The sequence below is a fragment of the Stigmatopora nigra genome, chromosome 13, assembly GCF_051989575.1.
Source record: "Stigmatopora nigra isolate UIUO_SnigA chromosome 13, RoL_Snig_1.1, whole genome shotgun sequence".
Lineage (NCBI taxonomy): Eukaryota > Metazoa > Chordata > Actinopteri > Syngnathiformes > Syngnathidae > Stigmatopora > Stigmatopora nigra.
Window position 1 is genome coordinate 12,668,500 of NC_135520.1, and position 13,491 is coordinate 12,681,990.

Genomic DNA, 13,491 nt, shown 5'->3' on the forward strand with positions numbered 1-13,491 from the left:
ATTTTTCACTACATACACAATAACTGTGTCTCTGACTGTTTGTTTGGCAGCAGGGGAACTTTTCAGTTTTTATTGCCTTCATGTACTTTTCATGCCCTGAAAATCAAGTTTTGGCCAAGTATGATTGTTTTCATTATAACTTAATTTCTAGCTTGAGAATGATGCCAAATGGATAACTTACTTGAATTGGACGATTTTCCACTTTATACACAGTAACTATGTGTCTCTGACAGTTTGTTTGGCAGCAGGGGAACATGTGAGATTAGACAAAGTATCTTTGCAAATGCTTGTTCATATTGTATACGTTTTTGTGAGTATAACAGCATCATAGTCATCCTTATGGCTGACATGTCAGCATAAACACCCAACTGTCTGGCTGAATAAACAATCTTAGTCTTGTGATTGGGGTGACATGTCAGCACAAATACTCAACTGTCCGACACTGATCAATTACTTTTTGCCCTGCAAATGACTGAAATGTATCTGTCCAAAGTCCTGGCGACAACTGTCAGTTTTTCCTGTATTTGAGACACACACACTGGTCATTCGACTAGAGTTGCAGGAACATCGCGTTGAACAGGACCCTACTGTAGGAACTCTCACTGTCCACTTTGCAGTCTGGTAATAAACCAATTGGTCCGGGACCAATGAAAGTAGAACAATAATTAGCAAGGGCTTTATAGTCTTGGTCTGTTAATAGAGTCAGGGACTTAACTAAGACAAAGTCAGGGACTTTTGGTCTTTGTGTGTTCAGAGATATTGGGTTAATCACAAAGTAGAAATCACTTTCGGGTAATTTAGAAAATAATTGTTGTTTAAACTATTAAGTAGGTGATCAATATGGGTCAGAAAGCAACAAAAGGGATGGGTTTATTGTCAGAATGCAAAATGAAAATCGGAGAGTTACCGGGACGAGATATCATGGTCCAGCTTGGGCTAAGCCTAGTGGCCACCCAAAATGGCCTCCGACCCAGCGAATTACAGACCAAAAATATCTTCCACACCACCACATCTAACAGCTTCTACTCTCTCGACATTGTCGGTAATGATTCTGCCAAGGTAGCTGAAAGTCTAAGAGAACAGTCTGAAGATATCTGCCCAGCAGCACCAGGACAGGAACAACAAACATGGCCATTACATGTCACCCTGAAGTTCATGGGAGACCGGACGACAAGTAGTTAAACCAATTCTCACAGTTGCCCAATGTTAGACTATAAATATTTTACCTGACTCCAATTCCTTAACTCTGTAGTCTCCAGTCTAACAATGGAGCGTGTTCAGCATCGGAGGAGACAAACCAGGGTTGAGCGAGTTTATCCACAGATGATTTATTCCATTCAAATTGATTCATACAGAGCTCCGGGTCTCCCTCCCATAGAATAAGCCCGCTGAGTGTTGATGTCCCAAAGCGGAGGATGGAAAAGACATTGTCCAAACCCGCGTTTGCCCAGTTATAGTCCAACAAAAATGCATATTCATTCGCTGATTAATAATGAGATGTGGGCTGGTCCAGGGCTGCTGTGAGGGGGGGTTTCTCTGGGCTCCACATCTTCCAGCCTTGAATCCACATCATCCAGACCTCTGTCTCCGCTGGTCCTATAAAGTCCCGACCCTCCGCCCTGCTCTTTGTTCCTCTGCCTTTTGAAGTCCTCCATCTGGTCTCTTATCAGTGTGGATCCCACCTTGAAATAAGAATGTCAGGAAGAGCCTTTTGTTAACATTATAGTTGAGGAGTCTCAGACCCATCCTTCTGTTCATATTGTATTTGAGTTGGGAACCAGTGGCGACTCTAAAACAAGACCGCCACAACAAAAGGAATGAGTAAAATGTGATATCAAAATGAAACAGCTATACTAAAAAGAATGAGTAAAATATGATATCAAAATGAAACAGCTATACTAAAAAGAATGAGTAAAATATGTTATATTCTTCATTCCCTCTCTTGGTCTCCTAAAGAGACCACATCAACAACACCACACAGGTTAGTGTCAAATGAAATGTAAAACTATATTAGTATAAAAACAAAGAAGCACTACATTAGTATATCCATGAACACGTGCCCAGCGGGGGGTCCAGAGGGGTCAGTTTGGCGCAACTGGACATACTGACCTCTAGGGCCTGGTCCCACTGCTTTATCGATCAGTCGAGTGACTAGAGTACGAGCTAAGGGGAAGATACAACAGCTACAGAGAATAAGCAGAGTAATGAGCACTCCAGCAGATATGAGGATGTTGCCTATCAAACCTTTCCAGGCACCAAAATAATCCATCCATTGGTCCCAGATTGAGGTGTCCACACCTGACTGATCGGCCATTTTATTAGTCAGGGTTCGGAGGCCTTCTAAAGCTTTGGTGAGACGTCCATTTGGAGCAGTGTTATTAGGAATGAAAGTACAACAGGCATCACCAAAGATAGCACACACACCACCCTTCTCAGCCAATAACATGTCTAATGCTATACGATTTTGGAAGGCCATGAGGGATGTTGCCGCTAGCTGGTCACGTACCGCCTCTAACGACTCAACCGTGTAATTGCCAAGTCGCTGGACATTGTAATGAATATAATTGATGCGATCAACATTTTTGTTGGGAGTTACCCAAATTAGAATACTTTCGAATCCCGCTGAAACCTGATTAGCAAGTTTATACTCATTAGGAACGCCACGGGGGACGCCTATGGCGTCAATATAGGTGGGATCGGAGTTACCCATCCAGGAGTGTGGTGCTCTCTTTTGGCGATGCAAGACCTCCTTCAGGTTTGGAGGTAACCTTATTTCAGCTGTGAGATTCACTGAGGAAACAGAAACAGGAAGTAACAGAGACACCACAGAACACACACCCGCAGCATTTGTGGGCAATCTATCATACAACTTATCACTTCCACACCATAACCAGATGTCAGCTCGGGATAAGGGGTATGGTACCGGAAAGAACATGTTTGATACACACCAGTCAGACGGAATGCTTCCCAATGATGTTCCAGTCCCTTGTAATTTGAGGCAGGTAAAATTTTGGCGTGCTACATATTTGTCAAAAATTGTTTTTTCTTTGTTCTCTCGGGTAAGTGGGAATATCGAATCGTATTTAGAGCACTTAAAGGTTGGATTGGTGTTTTTTAGGAGGTCCACAATACATTCTTTATCAATTGGGGCCGAAATGATACGGAGTACGGGTCGGGCACCCATACATACGAGACAATCATTTCGGGTTTCGCTGGCAGCTTGTTCCGCCATTAACAGCCAATTGTTAGATAACGCTGAAACACCTGTAGTCATTCTAAACCACTCGTCCACTGATGGTTTGCCATGAATTATCTGGACTATACTCGATCTAGGGGATACAAATGACGGAATCACCTTGCCGGTTGTCGCCTGAGTAATATTGGGGTTTTTACATATCCCCACTGACCAGCATGGATCGTTGTCCGAACACCATACAACAGGTTCAGGAAGCTACACTTTGTGGACGATGAAGTCCAGTCCCCCTCCCTCCACAGAGGTAAAGTGCCTTCCGACTCATTTATCCTGAGATACAAACCAGAATTATCAACAGAAAAATTTGAAACCCTCTTTTGCCATTCTTTAGCTGTTTTTGACCAGCCATAAGTACCAGGTGACCAGCGGGTCGACTGATCCATTACAAAGGTGTGTGCCCAATTACCCCCTGTGTCCTGGTACGGCCTAGCATCAATATACCATTGGTATCTGTTTCCCATTTCCATTATTTGTTGAGTATAACGCTGCATATGGAATAAACATGCGAATTTCGAACGTACCGTTGTAACAAAACCATAGCCTATTGTCATATAATAATTAATTGAAAAGATTATTGCTCAGCAAGCAATACCATAAAACTATAGGGAACTCTTTTATATTGGGTTTGACGTCTCCATATGGTTTCAATTGAGACTAAACCATCTTACAAAGGATTAGGATAACCTACCAGACAAGGGAAAATACGATGGGATCTAACAACTCCCTCAATCACCATTCTTTTGGGGAAAAGTGTTTTTACAAATGAAAAAACGTGTCCTACTTGGCAAGAAAAAAAAATATTGAAACAGTGTTTATCCTGTTACGCAGTAAATAGGAAGTCAATTTTTCCACTGTTTAATCATTTTACCTGCTTAAACCTTACAGGGCATGGTCTGAAGCTGGGGGCGATAAATGAGACGTGGTGTACCGGCGTTTTAAAACAAGCTACACCCCTGATACCACGTTCTTGCCTATGGTGGCGGGGTGGTAGATAAATTATACGACTCCTGCCAAAACGCGGCAGGACTAGGTACTTTGGTCTCACTGCTCTTACCGGTGTCTGTTTTTCCATCCACAGTGGAGGAGATACAATTGGCGGCTCAGAATTCGGAGGTGAAGGGTCGACCCTCCCGACATCGTCGAGAGGCATGGAGGGAAGGAGATCCAACATACATTGATGCGATTGGCATCCCCCGGGGCGTACCAGATGAGTATAAGCTGGCTAATCAGATCGCAGCAGGTTGGGAGTCCATCTTCCTTCTAATCACCCCAAACAAAAATGTGGATAGAATAAATTACTTACATTACAATGTCCAAAACTTGGAAATTATGTTAAACAGGGATTTGTGGCCATGAAGGAACAACTGGCAGCTACCAGTCTGATGGCGTTCCAGAATCGCATAGCGGTGGATATGATCCTTGAAACAGGGGGCGTGTGTGCAATGTTTGGAAAACAATGTTGCACCTTCATACCGAACAACACGTCACCCAGTGGATCTCTCACCAGGGCCATTACTGGCCTGCAAACACTGAACCGCAATATGCAAGAGCATTCTGGAGTAGATACGTCCGCATTGTCAGATTGGTGGGATAAGACCTTTGGAAAATATAAAGATTTGGCTACATCCTTCATGGTGACTATTGGCACAATAACCGCTATCCTAACATTGTGTGGGTGCTGTATTATCCCCTGTTTGCGCTCCTTGCTAAGCCGACTTATAAATACTGCAATTGCCCCTACAAATTCTAAAGTACATGAGTTGTATCTTATGGGACGGTTTGGGGAAAGCAGTGAGGTCCAGGAGTACGGTAAATCCGAGGACCAATTGGACGAATATAATTATGTTCTTTCTCTTTCAGACCAGCCATGGGAGTAAGGAGTAGGCGGGAAAAATCACAGGCACCCGACATTACCATTTAGTGATTACTAAGAAATGACTAATAACATACATATTATAAAAACGGGGGAATGTTGGGTTTATTCTGTTTTACTATTATAATAGTTATATTAATTCATTTCTTTATTAAATCATTCTCTTTCTATTCTCTGTATTAATTCATTACTTTGTTAAATCATTCTCTTTCTGTTTTCAAAAGTGTTGCGAGGTCACGAGTATTGCCAAGTCATCTTTAACCTGGACGGCCTGTTCCAGGATGGTTATAAAAACAATCCACCCAATCTGGGTCCTTGAGATTTGGTGGGCCCTTGGTGACGAGGCCAGGGCTATTCGGCCAATAACAAGAATGTTGTTATCGTTATGTAACCGTGCACTTCGGGTTTTTCTGTATGTAACCATTATATGATTATGATTATATTATATGATTCATTAGGTCAAGGAGGTTGTATAATTACTCTAATCTAAATGTTGTTAGGTCTAGTCTCCTGTTTTTGTTATTAGTAAAAAACTTTGATTGTTATTGTAGTCCCAGATGTTGTTTTTACTCATACGTGATGGAATGATCAACAACTCTGTAACTTGTTTTGATTCATGACCATAAGAGTGGGACGAAAACGTCTATTCGGTGAGACGTTCGGAAGTTGTAAGGTGACACTTGCTGACTCTCCCCTTCGGAGGCTTTTATCTGTTGTATCCATTTCTATTTAATTAAATGTCAATAATTGAATAAGATGTCTTCCTGCAGTTATTGATAATTACGGACGAAGGTAATTATTAATGAACCTAATAATTTAGCATCATTCTAAGTGATAGAAATTAAGTTATAGTGAAAACTATGATACTTGGCCAAAACGTGATTTTCAGCGCATGAAACGCACGTTAAGGCAATAAAAACTGAAATGTTCCCCTGCTGCGAAACAAACTGTCAGAGGCACATAGTTACTGTGTATATAGTGTAAAATCGTCCAATTCAAGTAAGTTTTGAATTTAGCATCATTCTAAGTGATAGAAATTAAGTTATAGTGAAAACTATGATACTTGGCCAAAACGTGATTTTCAGCGCATGAAACGCACGTTAAGGCAATAAAAACTGAAATGTTCCCCTGCTGCGAAACAAACTGTCAGAGACACATAGTTACTGTGTATATAGTGTATAATTGTCCAATTCAAGTAAGTTTTTCATTTGGCATCATTCTAAGTGATAGAAATTAAGTTATAGTGAAAATTGTGATACTTGGCCAAAACGTGATTTTCAGCGCATGAAACGCACGTTAAGGCAATAAAAACTGAAATGTTCCCTGCTGCGAAATAAACTGCCAGAGGCACATAGTTACTGTGTCTATAGTGTAAAATCATCCAATTCAAGTAAGTATTGCATTTAGCATCATTCTAAGTGCTAGAAATTAAGTTATAGTGAAAACTATGATACTTGGCCAAAACGTGATTTTCAGCGCATGAAACGCACGTTAAGGCAATAAAAACTGAAATTTCCCCTGCTGCGAAACAAACTGTCAGAGGCACATAGTTACTGTGTATATAGTGTATAATTGTCCAATTCAAGTAAGTTTTTCATTTTGCATCATTCTAAGTGCTAGAAATTAAGTTATAGTGAAAACTATGATACTTGGCCAAAACGTGATTTTCAGCGCATGAAATGCACATTAAGGCAATAAAAACTGAAATGTTCCCCCGCTGCGAAACAAACTGTCAGTGACACATAGTTACTGTGTATATAGTGTATAATCGTCCAAATTAAGTAGGTTTTTCATTTGATATCATTCTAAGTGATGGAAGTTAGGGTTAGGGTTAGGGTTAGGTTAAGTTATAGTGAAAACTATGATACCTGGCCAAAACGTGATTTTCAGCACATGAAACGCACATTAGGGCAAAAAAACTGAAATGTTTGTTAGGTCTGAAAATACAACTTCAGGAGCAGGCTAAGAAAGAGTGAGATAAATTTAAATAGAAAATATGTATTACCAGACTGCAAAGTGGACAGTGAGAGTTCCTACAGTGGGGTCCTGTTCACTGCGATGTTACTGCAACTCTAGTCGAATGACCAGTGAGTGTGTCTTAAATACAGGCAAAACTGACAGTTGTCCCTAAGACTTTGGACAGATACGTTTCAGTCATTTGCAGGGCAACAAGTAATTGATTAGTGTCGGGCCTGGAATCTGTAGTCAATGGTTTCCAGACGTAGGGTGTTCTTCGCTGTTCCTACCCTGGGGAACACCGCCATCATGATTTTGGAGGAGACTGACCATTGTTTGTATTAGAGGGGGACATCCGAGCCCCAAACTGAATCATGGGGGAAGAAATCAAAGCTCCGTCGTTGACGCCTGGTGGGTAGATGTGGGTTGGCGTCGACAGTTGGAATCGAGTCTGCTGTTAGAACGTACGTGTGGTCGGATGCAGATGTAGGGACACAGAGCCCAGTTGTATTGGTGGGGATGATCATATACACTTGCCTTTCGCAGAGCCACCATATTTGGTCCAGTACTGTCCATGATTGGGAAGGAATGTGTCTGATCTCGGCACACCTGGTGACGTGAAGTTGGTCTAAAGGGGTCTTCGGATCCGGTCCGCTGAAGTTGAAACAGGATGGATAACAGTCTGTTCGGTTGTTGCACTGGACATACGTTGCGGTATTGACTGTAGCCGCTAATGGTACTGCGACCATGGTATGTAGGCGGTCGAGCTTTGCTGGAAGGATTCTCTCAAATTACCCAGAATACAGTTGTAGGTGAGGTTGGCGAGTTCTTCGTTCTGTCGGTTGGCCCATAGCTGTGGTTGGTCTTCCATGTTTTTTCTGAGTCTGAGTTTTACTGTTCTAATGGTTTGTTCGACGAGTCCAGCACTTTGGTTCAGTTTGATGAAATCCATGTTCAGAAGCTCGAAGGGATATGTTCCTGTTTGCCTTGTTCCATGCTTGGGTCGTTCGTTGCCTTGAGAGTCGTGTCTACAGCAGTTCAGACAGTTTCTGCCCAAAAAATTTAAGTAAGTTTGGAGACCTCTGGGAACATGCATTGTTTGTTGTACTGTACTGATCATCCCTCCTGTTGAGACATGGCTCCTCACATGGCTCAATTTGGCAATTACTTCAAACAATGATCGTGTCACGCATGGCTTGTTTTCTACTGCATAGAGTCCGTTCTTGTGTTGAGTGGCTCCTTTTGTTTCCCATTGCAGTTTCTCTTTTTCTGGGGCATGATTTTGCATTTCTCTTAGGAATTCAGCAGGGATTGGGCTGTGTCTTTCCACCGTCACGTCTTGTTCTAGGAATAGTCTACATGCCTCTGTCAGTGCCACTATTCCTGCGGCTTGTGCGGACCAGTCGCCAGGGAGTCGTCCTGTCTTGAGGTTGTCTTTTTGAGTCACCACGGCATATACGTTGTGTTTTTCTCCATCCAGGGTTTTTGATGATGATCCATCCCCATAGGCAATGTGTCCAGGGGGCAATGGGTTGTCCATTAGGTCAGTTGCATATACGTGGTTAATTATGATTCGTTGAGTGGGCAACTGTGAGAATTGGTTTAACCACTTGTCGTCCGGTCTCCCATGAACTTCAGGGTGACATGTCATGGCCATGTTTGTTGTTCCTGTCCTGGTGCTGCTGGGCAGATATCTTCAGACTGTTCTCTTAGACTTTCAGCTACCTTGGCAGAATCATTCCCGACAATGTCGAAAACGTAGAAGCTGTTAGATGTGGTCAAGTGGAAGATATTTTTGGTCTGTAATTCCCTGGGTTGGAAGCCATTTTGGGTGGCCACTAGGCTTAGCCCAAGCTGGACCATGATATCTCGTCCCGGTAACTCTCCGATTTCCTTTTGCAGTCTGACAATAAACCCATCCCTTTTGTTGCGTTCTCACCCATATTAATCACCTACTTAATAGTTTAAACAACAATTATTTTCTAAATTACCCGAAATTGATATCCACTTTGTGATTAACCCAATATCTCTGAACAGACAAAGACTAAAAGTCCCTGACTTTGTCTTAGTTAAGTCCCTGACTCTATTAACAGACCAAGACTATAAAGCCCTTGCTAATTCTTGTTCTACTTTCATTGGTCCCGGACCAAAAAATCGTCCATTTCAAGTAAGTCATTCATTGGCATCATTCTAGGTGATTCTGGAGCTATCACCCACCATAAACAGTGTCCAAAACAGGCGATACAAAATAGTGGTTGCATTATAACAGGGTCCAGTCGGTTCTGGTGGGTGTTTGTATACGAAACTTGTGTCCAATTATGATGGGGATGTATACTTGACTATTCTGTATAGAAGTAATCATCTAGCGATGTTCAGAAGTTCTGTTATGCCCGAATGAATTACTTTCATTTGGTCACTTTATTTACAAGTGGTGGTTTAGAAACAGGCCCAGTCGGTTTTGGTTGGTGCTTTTACCCAGAATTTGTGTTTATTGTGTGAGTGGATGTATTTTCACTATTTTGTATAACAATAATGATCCAGGATGGTTCTGGAGCTATTTCCCACCACAAACAGTGTCCAAAACAGGCATTTTGCGGTTCAAGTAGTGGTTGTATTAAAACCAGGCCCAGTCGGTTCTGGTTCGTGTTTTTACCCAGAAATTGTGTCCAATGATGATGGGGATGTATTTTTGATTATTCTTTATAAAAATAATATTCTAGGGATGTTCAGAAATTCTGTTATGCCCGAATCAATGACCTCAATTTGGGCACTTTATTTACAAGTGGTTGTTTAGAACCAGGCCCAGTCGGTTCTGGTTGGTGCTTTACCCACAATCAGTGTCGATTGTGTGGGTGGATGTATTTTCACTATTCTCTGTAAGAATAAAGATCCAGGGATGTTCTGAGACGATTTCCCACCATAAATAGTGTCAAAAACATGCATTTTGCGACAAAAATAGTGGTTGTATTAGAACCAGGCCCAGTCGGTTCTGGTTTGTGTCTACACCCGTAACGTGTGTCCAATAGGAATGGGGTTGATGTTTTGACTATTCTGTAGAAAAATTATCATCTGGGGATGTTCAGAAGTTCTTCTATGCCCGAATAAATGACCTCCATTTGGGCACTTTATTTTGCATGGTGGTTGTAGTAAAACCAAGCCCAGTCAGTTCTGGTTTGTGCTTTTACCCAGAGTTAGTGTTGATTGTGTAGGTGGATGTATTTTCACTATTCTGTCTAAAAATAAAGATCCAGGATGGTTCTAGGGGTATTTCCCAGTGTTGGGGCTACCAGCCAACACTTAAATAAACTCGAACACAGGAACACACACTGATGCGGATGGAATGAAAGTTATAGGCCGCGTCTGCAGAAGCGGGGGAGTGGACAAATCAGAGGCCCGATAGTGTGACTACTCTCCAAGCTCCTCAAGGCTGTTTCCCGCTGAAAAGTTGCTTCAACTCTGGTTTTATTAGAGATAAGACAAGTCATAAAAATGGGAGGCGTCAATACAAATGCAGGACGTGGAGTACAAAAGGTTTAGTGCACATTTTAACCAATAGGTGTAAATTAATATTCTATTCTAGTAACCTTTAATATATCATAGTGAAATGGGTGCAAGATTATATATATATGCATGCAAATATATTTCACATATCCCCCCTGAAGTTACTTTGAAAGAATTTTCATTTTCATCAATCTATATCCCTCCTTTGCAGGTTTTAGAATACAAATATCATTAATAGTCACTCAACAGGGTATGAAAAATAACTAAATCACTTGTCAAGGCAGAGGCGAAAAACTCAAGTTTACTCAGGGGTACTTGAGGAAAATTCCTCTGCGTCCCCCTTAATGAGCGAACACAATTTTTTAAGTCAAGACAAGTACATTTACCCAGACGACTCGACATCCGGGGATTCATCACACTTTGGAAGAGTGCTAGAATCTCCGGCAAGGTTTGTCATGCTGTGAAACTGTATGTCACTGTAAGCTACCAGCGTGTGCTGGATATTTTTTTGAATCATAACTTTCATACAAGGGATTACACACATTGAAAAGATGCAGAATAGAATTAAAACCGCAAAAAAGGGAGTTGCAAATTTAATCAGAATAGAGAACCATGATCCGGTTGTCAACCACGACCACAGTGATGCACCTATGGCTGAGTGATCTTGGGCCATGGTGTTGGCTAAGGCTTTCATTTCAGCTATGGCACGAGTTATGTTACCTTCGTCACCGGTTTCATCTGGGATGAAGGTGCAACAGTGTTCTCCAACTATGGCACACACACCTCCATCCTTGGCTGTTATCAAATCTAGGACCATGCGGTCTTGCAACTCCATTTCTCTAAAGGCTTTTAATTCCTCTGCTATACCTTGTAGGGCTTTGATAGTTTGGTTAATGAACAATCCCATCCGATAATTCAATGGTTCTACACGGAGCATAACTTTACCCACTCCAATCTGTGGAAGTAGTGACAATATGACTTTCTCGGAGGTGGACCATAATTTGTGATCATCAGGGACATTACTACCCCAAATTGAATCATGTGGTTTAAATTGTACAGGTATAAATCTCTTATATCTTACTGGTATTTTCACTCCCCTTAAAAGGAATGCATCTTGAACCATCTGCACCATTGCACAGCGACCATTCCGTACTGTGGGCAAACCCAAATACACTGTATGCCCACACATCCAATACCCATCATCTTGGGGATCAGTGCCCATTACATCAGGGAGAGTGTAATAGTCCCTGCAGGTGGCACCCATGGGTACTCCTGTAGCATTGAACCTGGCTTTGTTAGTGGTGTCTCGTCTGCACGGGGTAAGTATATCCCTACAGAATTTCATGGGGACTTCTCCTACTGGTCTGGACTTACCCCAGAATGTCATATTACTAGCGAAACACACAGCCGTAAAATCACTTGGGTATGGGACGTTGCTTAACATAACTAGATCTGTCCAATCATAGTTCAAAAGCCTTGTGAATTTTCTACCTGTTAAAGGTGGTACAGTGGCATCAACCTCGGGAACTACAGATCTAAATGCACCTTCTAGACACTGTGATCTCAGTATGTCGGGATACCATAGAGGTGTGTAGGCATTATAGGTATAGGGGTTGATTGGCTTGGGATACACTGGTGGGGTACATGTGGAATAAGGCATACGACTACACAAATAACAACTTTCTTTCACACCAGTTATTTTTTTCTGAAATACCATGAAATTATACCACATATTTTCTTCAAAATGATTCTTTGGATTGTTCTTTTCATACCACTTCACTTTCCTCTGTGACAGTAGCACGGCATCGTCTCGTTTTTCAACTCGAATGTCTGGGGGCGGGGCACTCAGCCACACCCATGCTGCCACTGATAGTCACAGTGATGAGGGTGGCAGTGGCTTTCATTTTGGCTTCTGTGTGAGGGTGTAAAAACTGTGAGAGGTCAAGGTTAGGTTAGGGGGGGTGTTTGGGGCAGGTGAGCAGACGTCAGATGATTCCTTCGCGGACAAGGGTTTTGGTACCGTCCGATTTGCAATCTACTCAGGGTTGCCGATGTCTCGAACTATTTTGCCTTGGGATTGGTGAATCCACGTCGACCTCTCGGCAATCTTTACTGCGGTGGGGGTGGTGAGTTGAACCACGAATGGGCCTTCCCAACATGGCGAGGACCAGGATTTCCTTTTTATGACTCGAATCAGGATCTGGTCACCAGGCTTCACCACCTCCTGTAGGGGAGACAAAGGGGATAACGGCAGCTTACATGTATTTTGGACAAGTTTTTCTCTAAACATTTTTACCATCCACTCTGTGAGTGGATCTGCCTCGCCCTTAGTCTCTTGCCATGGTTCACCTTCCCATAGGGGAAGTTGGAATGGTCTTCCATGAACTATCTCAAAAGGTGTTAATCCTGAGCTAGTTGGTACAATTCTCATATATGTTTTGACCAGTGGTAAGCATTCTGGCCATGGTTTTTTTGTTTCTTCCATGGTTTTTTTAAGCCTTAGTTCTATTGTACCATTTGTTCTCTCTACCAGTCCCGCGCTTTGCGGATGGTACGAGCAGTGATTTTTTAGACTTATTCCTAGGTGGTTTGCTATGTATTGCATTATGCTGTTTACAAAATGAGTTCCATTGTCGCTCCAGATGATTCTGGGGATCCCATGTTCTGGGATTATGTGTTTACAGATGGCTTTAGCCACCGTCAATGCGTCTGGTGTTTTTGAGGGGACTATTTCAGTCCATTTCGAGAATGAGTCAATCAAGACTAAACAGTATTTATACTGGTTGCTTCTGGATAATTCAATGAAATCCATGTGTATAATTTCAAATGGGTAGGTACCTTTTGGGCATTGGCCTCGTTTGGGTCTGAGGTTACCTTGCACATTATGTTTGCAGCAAGTTAAACAGTC